Source organism: Oreochromis aureus, linkage group 3, assembly GCF_013358895.1.
Source record: "Oreochromis aureus strain Israel breed Guangdong linkage group 3, ZZ_aureus, whole genome shotgun sequence".
NCBI lineage: Eukaryota > Metazoa > Chordata > Actinopteri > Cichliformes > Cichlidae > Oreochromis > Oreochromis aureus.
Genome location: NC_052944.1, coordinates 1,674,776 through 1,697,790, shown reverse-complemented (window position 1 = coordinate 1,697,790; position 23,015 = coordinate 1,674,776). Strand labels below are relative to the sequence as shown.

Sequence of the window (23,015 nt, the reverse complement as noted above, 5' to 3'; positions counted from 1 at the left end):
CCAGAACAACAAAAACCCGGAGCTTCGTGCAACAGTGGAGAGTCAGAACCGATCTTCATCAGCGGCCCTGCAACAACACCAAGTGAGTGGCTGCCTCGCGATTTCTCTGATGTTTTTGAGTATAGTATATCAGATTTCGAACTAGTTCATATACCCACCACCCCAGAATGTGCCAGAAATAGCGTTGATTCACACATAGATTTTGAAAAAGACTGCATAACAGACTCTCAAATAGGGCTGCCACGATTAGTCGACTAGTCACGATTAGGTCGACTATCAAAATCGTCGACGACTGATTTAATAGTCGACGAGTCGTTTGAAGCTTTGTAAGATCCCAAAGACGCAGGAATAAGTAGTAGGATTTAAGAGTGTAATAACGGACTGAAACAGAAGATGGCAGCACTGCATGCGCAAGGATGCCAGCTGCCGTTAAACCCCGAAGAAGAAGAAGTAGGTCTGTCCCAGAATTCATAGCGTAGCCCTGCTCAGTTTTCAACAATGGCGACAGCTAGTTAGTTTTAATATTACTCTTATTATTCTTTCTGGGTCACAAAATAAACGTTTAACATATTTTCAGGTGAGAATGTAGCTGTGTAAACTTCAAATATCTGCTCAGTCTATCAAGACACCACATATTTTCAAAAGCGCTCCGACGTTTTCGGAGACGTCTGTTACCCACCAGCTCGATAGCGAGCCGGGGCCAAGGCTCACTAGAGCCCGTGAGAACACCGGACTCCCAGCAAATCGTTTTCAAACCCACCGCCGTCTTTCACTACTCAGGTTAAACATAAGTCACTTAGATTTTATTTAGTATTTTATTTGTTTCTGTGTAAATCGGTTTGGCTGAGATTAAAGTTATAGTTTATACACGGCTGAATAAACGTCAAGCAGACAACTGATTATCAGAAGTGTGAGATGTTCGAGTGTCCGGTGTCCCGTTATATTTTAGATAGCAAGGAGTTTATTAAACTTCACCGAAACAATCTGCAAATCTCATTAAATTTGATAAACTATCATCTTGTCTTTATTTTTAGTTAGCACATACCTTAAACACTTAAAGCTGTAAGATAATGATAGTTATATAAGAGCAGATGCATGCTGGTGCAATAAGCTGTACGTTTTACGTCCAATGGATGCATGATCTGATTAGTCGACTAGTCGCAAAAATAATCTGTGACTAGTCGACTATCAAAATAATCCTTTGTGGCAGCCCTACTCTCAAATATCTGCGGCGTATGATGCTTACATGAAGGTTCCAGACGCCCAGCCTGCTGAACAGAGTCATATAGCTTCAATAGTTGATAAATTATGTTTGATTGAAGCTAGCCTCAAACAATACCACCAAGAGGCACAGATACAAAAGCAACAGTTTACCAAATTCATAAACAAAGTGTGTAGTACATTAGACACCATCTGCAGCAAAATTTCAAGTCCCTGACTTTTAAAATCCAGATCATGGACCCTCCAAATAAATTATTTAAACATAATAACGGAACCTCCACTCCTGTTAGATGTTTTGACTTAGAGACTTTTATGCAGTGGGCTGAAGAAACAGATAACAAATTAGACGATATTAAAGCTAGACTTAATAGTGTTCCTGCATCAGCCTCATCTGATACACATCCTTGTCAGACTGTTCCTACGCCTGCTATTGCTGCTGGGGCTATTGTTGTTAATAATGCAGATTGTACACCCGCTGTTGCTTGGGCCTCTGTTGTTAGTGATGCTAACCGTATTGCTGTTGCTGCTGCTGCTGCTATTGAGTCTGTTACCACATCTACTATTACTTCTGTTACACATGCGTGTCCGGGCGTCGCTGCTGATGGTGCAACACCACACACCCCCTCAATCATTGCAAATTTCTCACAACCAGATACTGCAGTAATTGAGCCCGTTGTGCAGTCAGGGTCTGGCAGGCGCTCTCAGCCAGACATTAGAGAGATACCCAATTTTAATGCTCGCGAATTGCGTGAGCGCATTGATTTTAGAGGTATAAGTCTCGATCACCCAGAACAAGTGCCTGCGCGAGTGCGCGAGTGCTTAGGCAATGTGATAGACAGAGCTGTAGCTGGATCTCAACAGGGCAGCGTTCTAAACGTGGTCCTGCGTGGCCCCTCACTGGCTTCAGATGTTCAGGCTGTTTTAAACGCTGATGATCGGTATGATCCGGAGCTGTTTCTCGATCAAATTGCACAAGTTATGCAAAGTAATGATGAATCTATCGGTGATGATGAATTAGAGTTTATTGTCACGGTAGCTCAGAACAGTAGTGGCGGGGCTCGCTTAAGACTGGCACACATACCTTATGATGAGATTCTCTCAAAGAAAGGCAGACATTTATACACACCAAACAACACACACAACAATTTGTGCTTCTCCCTATGCATAGCACATTCATTAAACTCATCATCCTCTGAGCATGAAAAACTTGCTACAGCTAAACAGATGCATGCTGAAGTAGGTCTATGCGACACACAGCAAGTATCATTCTCTGATGTCAGTAAATTTGAGAAGCAGTTCAACATTAAGATTGTAATCTGTTACCACACAGGAGGGCGTAAACGCCTGGAATGTTTTTTCACACATGAAGAGCCAAACACAAACACGTTGATGATGTATCTCCATAATCAACATTACCACCTGATTTTAAACCCGCCCGCTTTTTGGGGGGCGTCCTATGTGTGTAATTTCTGCTACAGTACATATAATACACCATTACAGCACAGCTGTAAACATAGATGTAACACATGTTACACACTCTGTCAACATCACAGGGGCCCCACAGTGAAATGCAGTGACTGTAATCGCATCTGCAAATCACAACACTGTTACCTACAACACAAATTACCTGAATTAAAACACAACATGATTCCCTGTGATAATATGAAACATTGCATGCACTGCGGCACCACATATAGAAAATCCAAGAAATCGCCACACAAATGTGCGCAGCCTAGATGCGAGCACTGCCGCGAACCTAAATTAGCAGGAGACTCCGACCATCAGTGTTTCATACAGCCTGTTGAAAAACAGAAGCCTAGCGATAAATACATTTTATATGATTTTGAGACGAGGTACCACAACGGTAAACACGAGGCTAACTTTGTGTGTGCGTCTGATCTGAAGGGCAATAAGTTCACATTTAATACATTAAAGTGTGTGGAGGCGTTTGTGCAGCATTACAGGTTTCATTAAGGTTTCGTGGGTACACTTTCATAGCACATAATGCATCTGGCTTTGATAATTACATACTCCTGGAGTACTTTGTCAGACAGAGCATAACACCTAGTGTCATAATGAACGGCAGCCGTGTGATTTTGATGCATGACCGGGACTATGACCAGCGGTGGATTGATTCGTTCAGCTTTTTGCCCATGGGCCTTGCCAAAATACCCTCTGCTTTAGGTTTTCAAGACCTGCAGAAGGGTCATTTCCCACACAGGTTTAATACGAGGGATAATGAGCATTATGTGGGCCCGTACCCAGACCCCTCCTTCTACGGCTATGAGCACATGTCTGAAAGCGATAAGGTGCGATTCATGGAATGGTACCAGGTTGCCTCACAGAATCCCTTTGATTTTCAGGCTGAACTCAGGCGTTACTGTGTTAACGATGTTGATGTCCTGCGTAAAGCATGTACCATATATCGTGACACTCTAGTGGGTTGTACACAAGTTGATCCATTCACGTATACCACCTTGGCTGCATTTAGTATGGGTGTGTATAAAACGCTGTTTCTGCCTAGAGACACGCTCGCTCTCACGTATGACGGGGCATACGTTGAGCAGAATAAGACGTTTTCTAAGGTCTCTATCGAATGGCTTCAATACGTGTCCCACACCACCAACACAGTGGTAAAACAGGCTCTCAGAGGAGGCGAACAGAGGGTTGGGCCGTATTTTGTGGACTGTTTTGACCCCACAAGTAATACAGCTTATGAATTTGCAGGATGTTTTCACCACGGCTGTGTTAAATGCTACCCCGAGAGTGAAGTTAATCCTGTTAGCAAAGCATCCTATGGACTGCTGCATCGCATGTTTTGTGACAAAGTGGATGCACTGAGATCACAACACAGTTTGAGCGTAATAGTGATGTGGGAATGTGAATGGGCTACCTTGAAGCAGACAGACCCCACAGTTGTGGCTTTCATGCACACATACAGAAAGCCAGAAGGCCTGAATCCCCGAGACGCCCTTTTTGGCAGTCGCACAAATGCTCTAAAGCTGTACCACAAGACTGCAGGTGATGAAAAAATATTTTACTACGACTTCACCAGTCTCTATCCCACAGTGCAGTCTAAAAAAGACTATCCTGTAGGACACCCTCAAGTCATTTACACCAACTTTGACAAGCTAGAAAATTATTTCGGCTTTGTTAAATGCACAGTGCTCCCACCTAAGGGTCTTTTTCACCCCGTCCTACCCTACAGGTGCCACGGCAAACTGATGTTTCCACTCTGCAGCATGTGTGCTGAAGACCAGAACCAGCACACTGCATGCGGGCACAGTGACAGTGAGCGGGTGTTGAAAGGCACTTGGGTCTCATTTGAGCTTGAAAAAGCTGTTGAGAAAGGATACAGGGTTTTTTCTATTGATGAGGTGTGGCATTTCCCCAATAAGACCAACACATTGTTTAAAGACTATGTGAAAGCCTTTCTAAAACTAAAACAGGAGGCCTCGGGGTATCCTGAACACGTGAAGACACCTGACGAACAGCAGAAGTACATAGACGAGTATTATGAGGAGGAGGGAATAATGCTAGACCCATCCAAGATTTGTGTAAATAAAGCTGTTCGTAACTGTAACAAGCTGTTGCTAAACTCGTTATGGGGGCGTTTCAGCATGAGGTCAAACATGGCATCATCTGAGTTCATCACAGACCCTTCCAGATTTAGCCAGCTAATGTTTAGCGACCAGTACGATGTGCGTCAGTTTTGCTTCATCTCTGACGACGTTGCAATGGTGCAGTGGCGCCACGCTGATGGTAGAGCTTCCCGTGTGAAGGACGTTAATGTCTTTGTCGGGGCCATGACTACTGCACACGCCAGACTCATGCTGTATGATTTGCTAGACAACTTGCAGCAGCGCGTGCTGTATTGTGACACGGACAGTGTCATTTTCACGGCACGCCCTGGCGACTGGATGCCTCCTCTAGGACCATTTCTGGGGGATCTCACAAGTGAATTAGATTGTGGAGAGGGTGGTGTAGAGGATTACATAGCGGAATTTGTTTCCGGCGGGCCTAAATGCTATGCGTATCACACATCGTTGGGCAAGACCCAGGTCAAATGTAAAGGCGTGACACTGAATGCATTAAACTCGAAAGTTGTCACCCACGACTCCTTGAAAGGTTTAGTCCACAAGTTTGTGACCAATCAGACATCACATGCACACTTAGTTGCCGTGTCTGATAGCATCAGACGTGATAAAAAGAAACTTCATTTGAAGAACGAAAGTTGTTTACAATAAGCGCCGTGTGCTCCCAGACTTTACAACCCTGCCTTATGGATTTTAAATTAGAACAGGGGTTTGACGCCCGGTTGCAGCACCCGTTCAGCATGGTGGTTAGCGGTCCCAGTAACTGCGGCAAGACTTTTTTTGTTAAAACCATAATTGAAAACTCTTCCAGGATTATATCATGCAACATTGATAACATTGTGTATATATACTCATGCTGGCAGCCACTATATGACCAGCTTCTTAAGATAAGAGACATAAACTTTGTTAACGGTATACCCGAATCTCTTGCTGATGACACCCTTCTGCCTACAGAAAAGAACAATTTGTTAATTATAGACGATGTAATGAACGATGCCGCTAACAATTTAGAAGTACAAAATGTGTTCACAAAGTATGTGCATCATAGGAATTTGAGTTGTATATATCTAGTTCAGAATTTGTTTATTCAAGGAAAATCCAGTAGAACTATTTCCTTGAACACTAACTACCTAATATTGTTTAAAAATCCGAGAGATAAATATCAGGTTATGCTTTTAGGTAGGCAAATCTTTCCTGGTAATACTAAATATTTTATAGAATCGTTTAATGATGCCACATCCACAACATACGGGTATCTTTTAATAGACTATAAAGCTAAGACCCCGGACTATTTAAGACTCAGAACAAATTTACTGTCAGACCGTCCGGTTGTTTATATCCCAAAACAAAAAACTGTGAAGAGGTGAAAGGATGTCATCACGCATGCGGAGGAATCTGTCTCTGTTGGAGATGATATACAGGGCTCCTCCTACTCTACGCAGAGTTATTATTAGTAATTCAAACATGGATTTCATCAATGCGTTGTGTGAGATAGCCTTTAACGTATTGCATGGTAACATTCCACTGACCAATCAGCAGTACAAACAGCTAAAAAAGAAAAAATCTCTAATCAGACTGATTGCAGACAAAAAGATCAAAACTTTGAAAAAGAGAAAGACAACCAATCAATCTGGAGGGTTTTTACTGCCGTTATTAGGGGCTGCAATCCCTTTCATCACCAGTCTGATAGCAAACAGGTGAAAATGGAGCATGTGCAAAAGATGTTTTTGGTACCCCAACACCAGTTGGACTTAATAAAGCAACAGCAGCAGCAGCAGCACACAGGCAGCATCAGACAACAGGCTCAGAACGAGTTGGACAAGGAGATGTTACAAGTGTTACAAGATTCTGACATAGATGTGTATGAGAAGGCTAAAAAAAAAGGCGATATTCTCCAAAGATACCTTACCCTGCTGAGACAAGGTGCCCGTGAAAAGAATGTATTGTCTTTATCACTACCTGAACAACTTAACAGGGTTGTGGAACCCCAGATGACGGACCCATCGCATGTTCATGGTGATACAGGGGTGAGGGATCTTGTTGCGGAGAATGTTTTAACACACATACCTAAAAGGAGTAGGAGGAATGCAGAACTTATTCTATCAGCGGTGAGCCGTTCACCAGACTTGATCTCTTACAATGACAAAGGCGAAATTGTTGTTAATAAACACACCATCCCTGGTTCACACATTTATGATCTAATTAAAGCCGTCACAACCACCCACACACCTTCTGATGGTTTGAGACTGTTAAGGTTCAAAATATTGAGGGGAAATCCAAAAATAAGCACAGATCCGGCCGGGTGCAATTAGACGGCATTTTAATGAACACATGTGTGAGTTCAACAACCCAATCAGTATTGAACTGTCTTACAAAAGTCAAAACAAAGCCTTTATAGAGGTGAGAATTGTACCGCCCCCTCTTCTGTTGCTAGGCAGATTTAATACAGCATACGTCAGCCTAAACCACAAACGTTCAGTTAACTTTGACATAGTTTTAAACAGAACATCATCTTCGTGTCGAAGGCAGGTGCTTCCCCTCAGCTGTCTTCGCTGTCGCTTATCTCTGGGACATCTGGTGTACTTCCTGGAACAGACTAACACGTACGCCTCGACTTCGCAGCCATAAGCAAAACATGACCAAACTCTTACCTACTAAATGAGTCTATGTAATATGTGTATGTATGTGTCAGCTTCTGCTGCCCTCTGTTTCACCCTTCACCTTTCCACTAGACAGAAGGCCAGCACAAATGAAACTCTGTGTGTGTATGTCTCGTCTGTCTGTGCGTGCAGAGTTTGCATGTGCTCTCTGAACCTTGGTTCACCTCAACCTAGGCAACCAGGCTAAGGCCATCCTGTGTGTACTGATCTTGACTTACATGTAAAATGTATAAAACAACTGTTTCAATCTAACACAACTACTCAAAGCTTAATCCGCCATAAATGCATAAAAACACCCCGCTCTTAACTTGCACTCACTCTGCTTTCAGTTTCACTTCTGCAAGCCTTGCAGAAGTGTTTCCTGTCTCATTTTGGCACAGAGTGTATTTCCTGTCCCTCCAGTCTACACAGAAACATTTAAGATTATTATATAGGAGCATTGAAAAACATTTAAAATTATAGATTCAACTCCACAGTTTAAAGTGGTTCTTCTTGGACCTGTAATAAAGACTAATATAATACCAATCTATTTGAACATCTGAATGCATCTGCATGCAACATCACTCTCAATCATGAAATGGTAATGGTGATTATAGAAATAGCAGCAAATAATAGCAGTAAAATATTTCTCCTCTGGACAAGACCTATCGGCTGGACAGAGTTTTTAAAAGCTGTCTCAGATTTAAACGTACCGTTATCAGCCATATCTAACACGGGCATACGTAAGACCATAGCCATGTATAAAACCGATCACACACTGGCTGAAGACTCTGATTTTTTAAAACACACACCAAAAAGGAACACCCCAGGCGGACCGCTGCGACATAGTACACTAAAAAAAATAAAGAATAAAAAAAATAAATTAAAGGGGGGTCCAATAGAGTGGTTGGATTTTTGAATTCAGGCTTTTTCTTATCACACCTGAAATTGTTTTTTCTGCTAAAAATATTCGCTGTTTGGTGTTTTTCTACTGTAATGTTTGTTTTTTTTTCACTTATGGCTGCTAAATTGTTTTGTTTTGATTCATTTTCTTTTATTACTGTTGATATATGTTTTTTTCTTTTATTACTGTTAAATATATGTTTTTCTTTTTTTAAAATTACTGTTACATTTTTATGTCTTTTATTACTGTTTAATCTTTGATTTCTTTTATTACTGTTTAAACAAAGTATGTTATGAATTTATAATATATATATATATATATACCCGAGATTTGATAATAAATACCATTGACTCGATTAAATCATGCTCTCATATTGTTTTTATTATTCTCATTAGCACATGTCAGTATCCGCATTGCACGCACACATAATCACTGCATACAGCAACAGGCTGTATGTTGTTGACAAATCGACACACCATAGCATCATTACAAATTAAATCAGACCCATACATGTTAAGCAGGTGGGCATAAGATACACCATTTTGTATATGATATAAAAAAAATACACAATGTTGACCGCATGTGATGGAGAAGTCGTTCTGCACTTGTTTTCCTGAATATAAAATAGTGGAACAGTTTTTTAGAAGAAACATCTTTATCGCTGGTGGAAAACTGTCTAACGAGTGTCCAAAACTATCAAAAAAATAACCGTATCTGTCTCTCGATATATAAACAGCAAGCCAATGTTCCCCGGGCATTGTAGAAGGGTGGGTTTTTACAATAGCCATAGCAGGGAGTCTTTGAAGCCGTCCAGTGGTTAGCTGATCATAGGCTAACACGCCTAGGAAATGTGTGTTTTTATTGATAATGCTGCCGATCACGGCTGATAGTTCTATAGTGTTCATGAATGTTTTTGTCTCAATAGTAGTCCAAGAGCACCTGTCTCATGTTAGATATTTCAATGACTGAATCAAATACAGAATAGCACAAGAGGTTCACTGTGCGGGGTAGTGGATTTCTGAAACGGGTTTCCAATCTCACGTTCCCCGTTTTAATTAACGACACATTCCCTGAATGTCCTTCGTCAGCTTCCAGATTGAAACAGAATAAAGTATAGCCGTTACCAAAGTCGTCACGTGTTATGGCCAAGGGTCTGTCCTTTAAATGTCTTCCTGTGGTTTGTATCAGCTGGTAAAATTCTCTGGTATAGTGTTTTCTCTGGAAATTTGGCTGGAATGGTTTAGCAGGATAAGCCTGACTATCAGCATATAAAGACATAAATTCTATATCGCAGTTTTCAAAATGAAATGGATTACGCTGGTAGGAGCCAGTGTATGCTTCATTGTCAATGAATGCAATGATGACAAATTTAGGTATCCTACCCATAAATAAATGGTCATTTGTTGATATTCTAGCCCCTGCAGGTATGGAGAAGGTCTTTAAAGACACTCTGTCTACCGTGTATTTTGCGTTTGCATGGTGCAATGCCTTGCTGTGTGCAAGTCTGACGCTCGGTGATATACTAACTTTCTTGACAAAGAGGCTGGCTGAGACAATTTTAACTCTGTATGCATTGGCATCCGCTGTCATGAGAGCAAATTCGTCTTTAGAGCGCACAAATTTCAGCGACAGGTCGATTCCATTAAGTAACAGTTTTTCTTGAAAAAACAGGTCTGCATGTACTGGTGCAATCAATTCAACAATACTACTATTTGCTGTGTAGCCACCTCTGGTCACTAGCCCTTGGTTCTCTCCTTCTATGGATGTGTCATTCATGTGTGATGCTGTATCCTTACAGAATAACCCTGTGCTGAACTGTGTGTCTAAAGTGTCCTTATTATAATTGATAAGACATTCTATCACACCTCTGTATGGATATGTATTGGATGATTGACTAATGAGCCGGTCTCCCAAATTAACATCGACTTGGGAGAACAATGTGCATCCAGGATAATTAATAAATCCTACATTAGCGTCCCTAGCCAGGTTTGAACCATCAGCATTTGTGATTCTCACACGTGTGTAGATATATGAGTCATTTAGATCCAGGTAGTCTTCGCCGGACGATGAGATGTAAAACTCGATCGGCCCTCCATCAGTGATTGCAGATACAGGCGGGATTTCGATAAATGTACTTTTCTCAATGCTAGTCTGTGTGTAGGGAACAGTAAACAGGTCCAGCTCTGTTTTTACACATTCTCCAGAATGACTGTGTAACAGCGCCATTTAGAATATGTCAAACGCTGCAGTTTTTGAACGACTGGATCTGGGTCTTTTCACTCTGCGTGGCTGTGTCCGTTTGGTGGCTCTCCTGCTAGGTTTCGTGGTTTTACGCTTTTTAGACAGCGGTTGCCCTGTGGGTGGGGTCATAGATGGCTTGGGCGTATACACATACAAGCCATTACCGTCCTGTTTAGTGGTTGAGGGTCTGGTTATGTTGGTTATGACATCAGACACTATGCCCGAGGCGGCTGTTTTTAGGTGTGGTTTGACTATGCTAACTCCTTTTTTAAACAGCGGTACAGCAAATCTAAACAAGCTGCGGAACAACCCACCCAGCCCTGACCCATATTGCGTACTGGTCCCAACATACCCTCCGAGCTCTCCACCAGCCTGTGATAAGTAGTATTTCACATATTTTGAGTCATCAGTGTTGTAGACGGCCATCTTTTTTTTTTTTTCAAAAATGCTGGGTTATTGGTCGGAAGTGTAACTTGACAAACACCTTGCCGTATAAAAAGGGTATGTGTTGATTTCGATCGTCTTTCAAATCAATTTCTATGTCGTCGATTAATGTCTTTGACACAGGTGTGTAGTGTGGGCTGTCAAATTGTAGAATAGGCAACCGACGGTCATCGTCTGTAATATTTATAACTCTTAATAGCCTCGCGTGGGCGTCACCCACAAGCTGGTAATCAACGATATCTGCATAAATAAAGATGTTATATTTTCCCCGTGATATGTCTGCGGGTGCGGGCGATGTGTTTTTATAATGAAGTACAAACGGGTCTCCTGTTTTGAATCCTAGGATTTCCGCCAGTCTCCCTCTAAATGTGAGTATGGTCCCCCTAGGCCCCATAACACAGGCATGGTTACTAATTGCGTTGTATTGCATTTTAATGTCTCCAGTGGCTTGGTGCTGCTGACATTTAAAATTAAATTCTTTTATTATCTGTTCCACAGATGCATAATGACCCACAGACAGTTCTATTATGGTTACGGCTATGGTTTCATCTTTGACAGGGTCGTAAATTTCCACTCGAGAATCTGATTGTGGAAAAGACAGCCATATGCGTGGGTACTGTATCTCTATAACAGCGACCTCATACGGCTGATCCAAAACAATAGGTTTTGCTAGCTTTGTTCTAAAATTAGATATCTTATTACCCGGGTAAACATGTGCCGAAGCCTGCATTGTTGTTCTTTTTATTCATGCTTTCTCAGTCTCTGCTCAGTGTTGAATGAATGTGTGTAGAGCTGCGTCATCTGAGTTAATCACGCCTCAACGATGTCTTTTTCTGGAATCCACGAATTAAAGCTGTCGGGCCACCCTAGCCATTTCACTAGCACCTGCTTTTTCCGACCCACTTTTTTTCTAGCCAATATGTTTTCAATTTTAAATGTTTTGTTTTCATCGACAACTACACGTTGCATCTCAGGCTCATAAAATGTCCCTTTCAATACCTCTCCGCCTAGATCCACTAGTCTGTACACTGGGGGCTGTCTCCCTATACGCTCCTTGACTGTGAAAATCTCATCGGTGTAGGTCTGCTCGTATCCTTTTCGAAACTTTCCTCTCAGTTTTGATATTCGTACAGTGTCACCAATATTAAATTTAAAGCGCAGTTCCCTCTGAGGCCTCGTTTTGTACAGCGTGTTAAAGACCGACTTCTCATTATCCTTATTCACCTCTGCCGGAGCCATTTGGATAGATGTGTGATAAGCATTGTTATATGCTAGTGTGAGATCTGGTATGACATCTACATATCTCCGGGAGTTGGCAGATGTTAAGTACTTCCACATTCTACCCTTGAAGCTACGATTGAATCTCTCGACAATACTGCATTTTACCTCGCTAGCTGTTGAGAAATGCTTGATATTATATCGCTTCATTAGCTGTTTAAAGGTTGCATTATAAAACTCTTTGCCTTCATCTGTTTGTAGTTTCACAGGGATCCTACCCTCACTAAGTATATCCTCAAAAGCTGCTGATACAGCAGGCCCTGTCTTGTTTGTGAGGCATCTAACCCACGCGTATTTTGAGAATACATCTATACATGTTAGCAGGTATCTCACATTATCATTATCAGTCCTGGAACAGACTAACACGTACGCACCCCGACTTCTTACCTACTAAAGTGAATCTACTGTGGTGTGTATGTATATGTCAGCTTCTGCTGCCCTCTGTTTCACCCTTCACTTCATCAGCTACACCTGGTAACCTTTTCACTAGACAGAAGGCCAGCACAACTGAAACTCTGTGTGTGTATGTCTCCTCTGTCTGTGCGTGCACGCTGCATGTGCTCTCTGAACCTTAGTTGACCTCAACTTAGGCAACCAGGCTAAGGCCATCCTGTGTGTACTGATCTTGACTTATATGTAAAATGTATAAAACAACTGTTTCAATCTAATACAACTACACTGTAAAATGTAATATTGTGTTTAATTAAAAATATTAAATAGGCTGAACTCAATTTTTATCAATTTGTTATTAGAACTCAATTTAAATAAGTTACCAGTACTTTTTATGCAAAAATGCGGATAAACTCGATTAATTTGAGTTGTCCTAACTTAGAAAAACTAAGTAAGCTGGAAGTTTTGCTTCTCAGGGCGGAAGGATGAAAGATGTGTTTTGAAAATGCCACGTGACTACCGTCCTCCTCCCTCCCGGATCAGTCCGCATGTTCATGGCGCCAGCATTTGTTATGGAATATATTGAGCAAACCTGGAGATATTATTGTTGTCATTGCTGTGGATCTTTACTGACTTGGTGAGTAAATGTTTACTCGTATTCAAACTGATTTTGTGGCTTCTCTTAGTTTAGCACCAGGTTTATAATCTTGCTAGCTAGTTAGTGTTAGCCTAAGCGTTGCTGCTGCCGCTGTGCTCATGTTACTTAAAAATTAACACCACAGCCTTAAAAACCTTACATAAAACTATGTCGGTGAATTTTTTGTTGATTGTTTGAAATAAATAAGTGAGATAAGAGCCCAGACAAAATTCTTTGGGAGGTGCAGCCGTTAGGGGTGGGGTGGGTGTGGGGGTGAATAACGGAGCTCTCCGAAACGTGAAGCACTTTTTTGCAAATATGTGATATTTTGATAAATTAAGTAGATATTTGAGCATTACTCAGCTACATTCTCGCCTGAAAATATCTTAAAGGTTATTTTGTGACCCAGAAAGGGTAGTCTGGGGAAAAGGAGGATCGCATTTGTCGGCCACGGTTGTCGGAGCCTGTGCGCACTTGTAAGCGCGCAATGGCGGAGGAGCACCGCTGAAAAACGTATTACTTTTTCTGGGTCACAAAATAAACTTTTAAGATATTTTCAGGCGAGAATGTAGCTGTGTAAAGTTCAAATATCTGCTCGATTTATCAAGACATGACATATTTGCAAAATGCTCCGACGCTTTTCGAGACGCGTCTTTTTTCATGCTTTGTGGCAGCTTTAGAACATCTGTGGCATCTACTAATGTCAAATCTAGCCTTTATTTAACAACATAAGCAAACTCTATGTTACAATGATTGCACAGCCATTAAGGATCAAATCAGCTTCTGAAAATGTTCTGTTTTTTCTCCCTCTGCTTGCTTCTTACTGTCTTTGAGGCTCGGGACCAGCACTCCTGTTGTTGGACAGAAAGACATCAACTCAGTGGTAAGTGTTTTGGTTTTCCAATATATTAGTAACTGTCAGTGACATTTATATTAACCAGGCTGAACTTTAATCATACTTTAGATCAGCCTGTTTTACTTATTGTTTTATTTGTGCTTTGGTTTGGGGAAGTTGTTTCTTTACTGATCTTTTCCTGTCTTCTGTTATTAGACTTGAGATGTGACTGCACGATGCTGTTGCTTCGACTCCAGTTAATTCTACAAGACATGCTGTGTAAGTAAACAAACAACAACAGTTTGGTCTGCATTTCTTGAAAGATCACATCCCCCAAACTTAGTTTAGAGGGTCTACACTGTATATAGTGAAGTCTGCAAGTTTTCTAACAGCAAAATCTGTTTTGTGCCCAAATCATTTTGCACATCATTAGAATGAAAGTTATTGCCCATGTTTGCATAGCACTTTTTAAGTTATTCTTTCATGACAATATTGTGTGTTGGTCACAGCTATCCAGACTGACAATTGGGACATTGAATGTCACCTCTCCGGCGGGAGGGAGCCTGAGATTGTCTAAATTGGAGTCTGTTTTATACCAAATGCAGAAAAAATGTTTTAAGAAAGCAATTAAGTTCATGTTCCAAAATATGATTGTTTGCTTGCAGGACACCAGGAGAGATGAGTCCTCCGTCACAGATGGTGTGGTCAGTGAAGGTGGTCACCTGCAGGTTCAAGCTCATTGCATCTCCAACCCACATCCACTGCAACTGTACTTAAGGGAAGTTAAAGACTTTCTTCTGCACTTACATTTGGATCACCTCGATCCATGACAGTCATTCAGGCAGTAATGACTGGACTGGAAACAAGCCATCCTTAAAATATTACAACATTCCAGCTCCTGTGTTGGAATGAAAACGAATGTGTTGTTTAAATTAGAGACTGCACTTGTGACAGAACAATAAATATTTTATGTTGATTATATAAGTAATGTAAGTACAAAACAAACTTGTGGTAGGCCTAAACTTATTTTCAGAATAATTACATCTAAGACTTTGTTTCGTTGTAAGATTATAACAGTGATGGCAATATCATTTTTATTCAGCAGAACAGTGTCCAGTATGTTGGCTGTTGTACTTTGTTGTGTTTGAAAATAAAAGTTGTGCTCATTTTAACATCATTACAAAAGTGTTGTTAATTATTTTAATGATATTCATGGTACCACAAATTGTTTTTTCATTTAGTTGAACTTGAAATGTTTGTCAGTAGGTAAACAATTAGTATTGTCAGAAAGTCAGAAATATCAAGTTATTCTTAATACTGCAGACTTGCAATGTATAAGTTGTCCTAACAGTCATCCTAAGTAAGCTTTACTTAGTTTTTTTGAGGCAACGAGTTTCCATAATTTTTTTGAGTTCTGGGAACTAACACGGCTGTGTACATTTTGAGTACAGTGTACTCAAAATGAGTAAGTTGTCCTAACGTGGTCATCTTACGTAAACTTGATCCAATTTTTTTGAGTTCTGGGAACAAATGAGCTTGTACAGAGTACTCAAAATAAATACGTTGTCCTAACTTAGTCATTTTTAGCTAAGCTTTACTCAATTTTTTTGAGGCAACGAGTTTCCATAATTTTTTTGAGTTCTGGGAACTAATTAGATTTTACAGTGTACTTAAAGCTTAATCCGCCATAAATGCATAATAAAACACCCTGCTCTTAACTTGCACTCACTCTGCTTTCGGTTTCACTTCTGCAGAAGCATGTCCTGCAGAAATGTTTCCTGTCAGCCTGCAACTCAGTCTCTCACCCACTGAAGACTATATGTAAGAATATAAAAACATTCAAAAGCCTTTACAATTATAGATTCAACTCAACAATTTGAAGTGGTTCTTACTGGACTTGTAATAAAGACTAATATAATACCAATATATTTGAACATCTGAATGCATCTGCATGCAACATCACTATTAATAATGAAATGGTAATGATGATTATAAAAGCAGCAAATAATAGCAGTAAAATATTTCTCCTCCTGACACTACATATATATATATATATATATATATATATATATATATATATATATATATATATATATATATATATGATCAAACCTGCTTAGTGACAGCTTCAGTCTGCTCTGTGGGCACATCTGAGTGTGGTGGTTCTTCTTGATGATCCTTATAAAAATAATAAAATTACAACTTTACATGGAAGAACACAGAATACTTACAGAACACACATGAACATGTTTGTCTTTAGCAGAACTTAAATTATTCTCCATCTATAATACATACATAGGTTTAGACAATATACAGTCTGTGTTTATATGTTACTGCATTTACAGAACAAAATGTTAAGTGATATAAATGGTCTTCTACAACAGCAATAACTGACAATAATGCTCATTATTTCACTAACATCAAGTATTTTATGGGCAGCTGTTGCCATGTGTGGAGTGTACAATATCATGATTTTCATGACCAAAGTTTTCCTAAAAGCTGTGAAAGACTAATGATGTTTTAATTCTAAAATGTATTATGGCACATAACATGGTTATCTGATGTATACAACACAGTTTTAACACATAGATGAGTTATAATTACTGTACAGTTATGTATAGTTAACATCGTTATTTACTTTCATAAACATGCATAAAATGAATTAAATCACAGGAGCATGAATTCAATTCAATTCAATTCAATTTTATTTATATAGCGCCAAATCACAACAAAGTCGCCTCAAGGCGCTTTATATTGTACAGTAGATCGCACAATAATAAATACAGAGAAAAACCCAACAATCATATGACCCCCTATGAGCAAGCACTTTGGCGACAGTGGGAAGGAAAAACTCCCTTTTAACAGGAAGAAACCTCCGGCAGAACCAGGCTCAGGGAGGGGCGGGGCCATCTGCTGCGACCGGTTGGGGTGAAAGAAGGAAAACAGGATAAAGACATGCTGTGGAAGAGAGACAGAGATTAATAACAGATATGATTCGATGCAGAGAGGTCTATTAACACATAGTGAGTGAGAAAGGTGACTGGAAGGGAAAAACTCAATGCATCATGGGAATCCCCAGCAGCCTACGTCTATTGCAGCATAACTAAGGGAGGATTCAGGGTCACCTGGTCCAGCCCTAACTATATGCTTTAGCAAAAAGGAAAGTTTTAAGCCTAATCTTGAAAGTAGAGATAGTGTCTGTCTCCTGAATCCAAACTGGAAGCTGGTTCCACAGAAGAGGGGCCTGAAAACTGAAGGCTCTGCCTCCCATTCTACTTTTAAATACTCTAGGAACAACAAGTAGGTCTGCAGTGTGAGAGTGAAGTGCTCTAATAGGGTGATATGGTACTACAAGGTCATTAAGATAAGATGGGGCCTGATTATTTAAGACCTTGTATGTGAGGAGCAGGATTTTGAATTCAATTCTGGATTTGAATTCTGGAGAGAATTACAGTAAGATTACAGTATTTTTTACATGCCTAATTGAACAATTGTAAAAAAAGCAAAGTATACATTTAAATTTGATTACAACACACAACCTTTCAAATAGAAAATGTTTTAGTGACATAGATGAAAGAAAAAATGATGATACCTGTTTGACTCGTTTTCCCATCAGAGCAGTTACATAGAAGCCTTTTCGTTTTCTACTGTTTTTCTTCCACTTCTCGGTCTCCACTCGGTAAGACTGAAAAGTATACTTTTGAAATAATTAACAATACTTTTTAGATCTGATCTTCATGTACAAAAGATTACGAACATGCAAACCGTCAAGGACATTTACTGTAATCCCAAATTTATTGGAGCGTAAAATGCTTAATGCTTCCTGTCTTTTGTTTAATTACAGTTGTTAGTCAAATAATCTCCTATATTTATCACATCAGAAATGTCATTCTAACCACATGTAATGCAGTAAAATGTTCTTTAATAACACAAAGTCACAACGACAGTACCAAAGACATTTTAGACTAAAGCATGCACAAAAACAGACAATTTCTAATGTGAATGGGAATATACATTACAGATTGGATAAATTCAACAACAGCAGTGCGAATGACTTTCGTTGTGTAAAAACTGCACCAAATCTGTCCCAAAATGTTAATTATCCTCTTCAAACCTCACCTTCGTCCTTTTTTTGCCTACATGGCCATATTCTCGGAGAAGAGCATCATGTTTCCTCTGATATATCTGCACAAAGTCATCTAGGCTAGCGAGACGCCTTCGTTCAAAGCGAATCCTTTTCAGGTCCCAGTGACTTTTTTCCATGATCCCTTGCGTTCGATTGTCTTCAGTGTAGTTCTGAAAATGGTAATTACATCATTTACACTTTGGCCAAATTCAGCATAATGTTTCTTTTACTGTATTAACTTATTCTACCTGCTTCTTCAACTGCGACACATGATTGTACCGTTTACTGAGAAAGCCATACGCTGAGCCTTTCCCATGCCGTCCAAGGTCTCCTAAAGAAAAACAGAATTTTTAATCAATAAAGCACATAAATAACAACATATAAGTGTTGATTGACCAAAACAAGACATACCAAGCAGCATTCCTGACCACAAGGTAGCATGTGGTAGAAAGTACTTTGAAATACTTGAAATGAATGCTGGTGCATGGTACACATTCGGTGGTCCAGTCACATCAAGGTGGGCACTGGCAATGACTTCGCAAAGTGCTGTTTAAGTGATGAGTGAACTATTGCCGTCTGAAATAAAAATTTAAATATCATATAATGTTTTTGATTCTTAAAGAAAGTCTTAATCTGTTTTAAAAACACAGAAATGTACTACAAACGATGTTATTGGTGTCACACTATATCATGAACACAATTAATATCTTACCCATTGAAATCCAAGCTGAATTTTAAAATGACCTTATAATCCTCTGGAAGGATGTCTGTTTCTTCAGCATCCCCATTCCCCGTCTGATCGATCAGCAGTTTGAGGTTCTGCAGGTGTTTGTTCACTTCTGGTCCACTGCATGAAAACAACTGTTGCACTTATAATGATGCCATCCATGTCTTTCAAGTTGGAAGAACAGGCCAGTAATCCAAAAACGTGCCAAATTTGTAGTGTTTCTGTAGTCTATAGTGGAAAAAAGCATATAAACAATAAGCATGCATACTAAACACAAAGTCTAATCATTAGCAGAAACAACATTAACAAAATATAATTATAATAGAGATGAATTAGCAAGTCAACAATAACTACAAGAACACTAACACCAAAGAAATACTTAAAACAGAACAATAACAATCGTACTCACAGACTCTGGCACAAATACCTCTTTTTGCAAAGATCCTTTGCTTCTTCATGATGTGACTCAAACACCGTGGAGAATGGGTATGTTGAAGTTATCCGTGTCTAACTGTCCTGTGATAACCTGGAAGTATCGCTCCAAAAGGTCTTCCAAACTTGCTCTGCAGAATGTTACAGCAATGGACTGAAGCACCAGTGAGCCATCACATATGATCATTACTGGCCTTTTGTTTGCCCTGCTTCCATACATTTGTGTAAGCTCTGTTTGAAATGCTGGTAGAAAATATGTAACAGAAGCAGTGGTATGGTCACATGTTACAGAAGTTGCTGTTGGTAGAGGTGATGATCCCTTGAAGGGATTTCTAACTATAACTTCATACACATAGTACGGAGTAGCAGAAGCATCATCTTTAGATGCTTCCTGTTGCATCAAAATATTCTATGTCGTCTTTGCACCGCTGGTAAAACACTGCTGGTGTTTTTTTGTACCACAGCATTATACCTTTTGGATGCAGGAGCACTCTCTGAAGGACTTCGTTTGGAAGTCCTTGCTGTTTGTCTATTAACATTTGCAGACTGGCCGTCTCATTTAAATGAGGTCTCTGTTTTTTTCTGTGGGACAAGGCAATATTTTTCAAGACATCTTTAGATGGAGCCTCATCCCGACACCCTGCTTGGAAAGCTTTCTCTGGTATTTGATTTAGAGAATCCAGATAAAGACTTCTTGGCATTTTGGTTTCCAGTTTTTCTGCTATTACATCTCTGGACTGTCCACGCACAGGTCTTGTTTTTATTTCCTTTGTGTTGTGGCACTCCTCACCTCCTTGGAAAAGCACATCAGCCTTCAGGGTTTTTTCATCTTTAACCTCCACTTTCACTGGACAGTCCTTAAAACGGCAGTATGCCGTACATGAGAATACAGCCGTCTTAGACTGTGACTGACTGGTCTTGATGGTCTGCCTCTTAAATCCAAAACTGCAAAATGGGTGTACTGACTTAATGCCAGTGGCTACAACATTAGTCCACTGCATACCTTTGAAAAGCCTCCCTTTCTGTGTGGTTTTAGGTCTTGCCAGTCTTTCTGGTCAATGAAAACAAACATGGCTGCTGTGGCAAAGAGCATTTGTAGAATTCCTCTTCAGCATTACTACTGTCACTTCTGTTTGATGAATTTCTACTCCAGTCCTATAATGCATAAAAAGAATTTATTAAAAATAGGTGATGTAATTTCATGACAGAAATGTTATGTGGAAAATACTTGACCTTTTCGAGGGATGTAGACGATTGTGATGGAGACACCAGTTTGTTTCAATTCAGGAGAAATGTTTAGGACAATGCCATTGTCATCACTGTCCTCCACAACATCCTTTGAATATCAGTTTATTTGTCAAACAAAGAAATAATTTTTAAATAGAGACATTGTTTTCATCGAGTAAAAGTAGTTCAAAGTAATGTAATAAATAATTCCAACCTGTTTGAGCAAATAGAGATTCATTTCCTTCCATTGCAGATGGACACATCTCCAGTGTTTCCTTCATCCTGAGTGTGAAATAATTATTAACTCATGAGTATAGTAAGGTAAAACAGGAACTACATGTTTTAGTTTAAAAGGTTTAGCATAGAGCTTACTCTATATTACAAATATAATAGATGTTTATATAACCTATGCAAAATGGAAACTGGATAATAGAAATGTGAAATCAACTACTCTGTATTGCACGGTGTCACAGCAAGTTCTTTAGTAGAGTTTAAAGCAATGTTTGTTGAACACCACAATGTTGTGAAGCCTTATATATATTTATATGGCTTTTATATGAAAATATTGTCTTCTGCAGTGTGGACATAATACAAGTAATTTACTTTATGTTAATGAGAGTGTGGGGAGTCAGCTGGAGGGCAGGGTGGGCTGCTTTTAACCATGTGAAGCACTTTGTGCTACATCTTTGTATGAAAAGTGCTTTATAAATAAAGATTGATTGATTGATACACACACAGATGATAAATGGACTGATTTATATATATTGCTTTTCTACTCTCCCGAGTACTCAAAGCGCTCTGTACAACATACCACATTCACAACACCTCATACATGCACTTCTAAAATCAAGTGCAAACTAATAAACATTTACACACATTCACACTCCGATGAGCGCATCAGAGGGCAACTTGGGGTTAGTATCCTGCCAAAGGATATTTGGCATGCAGACTGAGCCAGGAATCGACGAGTATATCTGCTCTACAACCTGACCCACAGCCACCCAGTAGCAAATATAAATCATTTATATTTGTTTGATACAATATTGAAGCACAAGCTAGGCAGTGCTAAAGGTATTGGTGGTTGATTTAACTTACATTTTAGAGTAAACGTTAAAATCTGCATGAAAATGTGAAGGAAAAAAGTGTAACACCCAAAAAGCAAAACATAGAAATTCCTTTAGTGAAACAGCAGAATTGAAATAAAAAAATAACAATCTTAATGTACCCTGCTCAAAGACTTGAATGGGTGTACTGTAGGTGGCCAGAGCCATATGCGTTTGCCCTTCAAACAACAACGGTTCCTGTTTTTTGTGCCTCCATCCATTAATGCAATATGTCTCATGTTAGGTGTTATTATTAACCACTACACTATGGAGTTACCACTACACTACAATTGATAGAAAACCATAAATTCATGTGTAAATGATTGTTTAACCATGTAATCTAAACATTAATACAATTAAAAAAATGTAACTTTTGAATTCATAACAATATATGTAACATCAAAGAAATCCTGTAATTTTGTTTTTACGTACCAAAGAAGATGTGTTCTCTCCAGAGGTCCCACTATCACCTTCAACATGGATATTTTTGGGTTTGTGTCTGACTTCCATGCTTCTCTGTTTAATACACATGTAGTAATTACATTTTCATCTATCTGTAATGTAAAACAGTATCCTTCCACCTAGTTACACTTAGGTGTGCCTGTGCAAGGCACAGTTTTTATTATTCATCCACTGTTCTTCAGGTCTAAACAAACTTCTGTTGCTCACTCAATTTTTGCTCTGTAATTCATTCAGAGCTTAATAAATGTTTGCCACTCTCCTTGATAAATACTAAGTCCAGAGTAGTGTTCAGACTCTAAACATAGATATCATAGAGTGCTTACCTTTTGGTAGTGCAGAGCAACATGATTAAGTTTTGTACGATTTGTACAATGATTTGGCCCTCCCAGGTCTTTGCACACGTTACTCCAGGATGCGTCTCCTCGGTGAACACGGTGTTTCTTTCTGTTTTGTGGTTCGGAGAAAGTCTCAATGTATTTTATTATATGTTCATGTTTCAGACGAATTTTCCGTGTCTGTAAATGCAAGTAAAACAATTAAATAAAATAGAGAGATCTAGAACTATAAAATTATATTTTAATTTTTTTACACTATATGACTTCAAAATATTGTTGAAGGATAAAACTTGTCTTTCCAAAGGATGGAAATGTGGAGGTTCTGTAACACAAATAAGAAATTAAAAAACAAAGGCTTCAATGTATTTGCCAAACAATAACATTTTCAGTTTTTGTCATGCACTTGTTATATTTACAT

General features: G+C 39.4%; 3 long non-coding RNA genes across 3 annotated transcripts; 1 reads left to right on the top strand and 2 right to left on the bottom strand.

Annotated features, from left to right (window-relative positions):
• Window positions 1-13,050: 13,050 nt before the first annotated feature.
• LOC120438526 lies at window positions 13,051-14,883 on the top strand. The gene is made up of 4 exons (XR_005611977.1): window positions 13,051-13,350; window positions 14,185-14,233; window positions 14,402-14,464; window positions 14,851-14,883. It is a non-coding gene; the product is annotated as an uncharacterized LOC120438526 (long non-coding RNA).
• A 3,971-nt stretch (window positions 14,884-18,854) lies between these two features.
• On the bottom strand, window positions 18,855-19,481 carry LOC120438529. Its single transcript, XR_005611980.1, has 3 exons — window positions 19,466-19,481; window positions 19,056-19,266; window positions 18,855-18,887 (listed from the first exon to the last, which is right to left on the bottom strand). It is a non-coding gene; the product is annotated as an uncharacterized LOC120438529 (long non-coding RNA).
• A 653-nt stretch (window positions 19,482-20,134) lies between these two features.
• On the bottom strand, window positions 20,135-22,307 carry LOC120438530. Its single transcript, XR_005611981.1, has 4 exons — window positions 22,233-22,307; window positions 20,912-20,979; window positions 20,704-20,806; window positions 20,135-20,625 (listed from the first exon to the last, which is right to left on the bottom strand). It is a non-coding gene; the product is annotated as an uncharacterized LOC120438530 (long non-coding RNA).
• Between the last annotated feature and the right edge of the window lie 708 nt (window positions 22,308-23,015).